Source organism: Papaver somniferum, unplaced genomic scaffold, assembly GCF_003573695.1.
Source record: "Papaver somniferum cultivar HN1 unplaced genomic scaffold, ASM357369v1 unplaced-scaffold_19728, whole genome shotgun sequence".
In the NCBI taxonomy this organism is placed as follows: Eukaryota; Viridiplantae; Streptophyta; class Magnoliopsida; order Ranunculales; family Papaveraceae; genus Papaver; species Papaver somniferum.
In genome coordinates, this window is record NW_020629628.1 from 1 (window position 1) to 451 (window position 451).

General features: G+C 47.0%; 1 non-coding gene across 1 annotated transcript; it reads right to left on the reverse strand.

Moving 5' to 3' along the window:
* Nucleotides 1-96: 96 nt before the first annotated feature.
* On the reverse strand, nucleotides 97-168 carry TRNAE-UUC. The gene has a single exon. It is a non-coding gene; the product is annotated as a tRNA-Glu (tRNA).
* Between the last annotated feature and the right edge of the window lie 283 nt (nucleotides 169-451).

Here is a 451-nt window from a genome sequence, read left to right on the forward strand (position 1 = left end):
CTCGATCTCCGAAAGCTAATGAGTACCTATCTATGAAATTACTCCAGATAGCGAGCGATCACTCAGCAATGAAACCGCCGGCCGGGGATGAGTACCTATCCCTTACGGGAATCGAACCCGTGTCTTCGACATGAAAAGACGATGTCCTAACCACTGGACGAAAGGGACAAAAAATGCTTCAGCTCGCGTCTAAGTTTGGGTATAGCGGGACTTGAACCTGCGTTCTTTTTCGCTTTCTTCTGGGCGTCCTTCCATTCGTCTTTGTCACCTACGGTAGAGATTGGATCCTGCTGGCCGCCGAAAGGGATTCTTGTTTTAGATCCTTGGGCAATCCCTTTTCTTAATACCCTTATTCTCCTTTCATCTGGAGAAAAGGTCCCTTCCCTCAATATCAAGATTGGGTCGAAGAGGCCAGATCTTGAATGAAATATCATGATTGGGTCAACCAGAT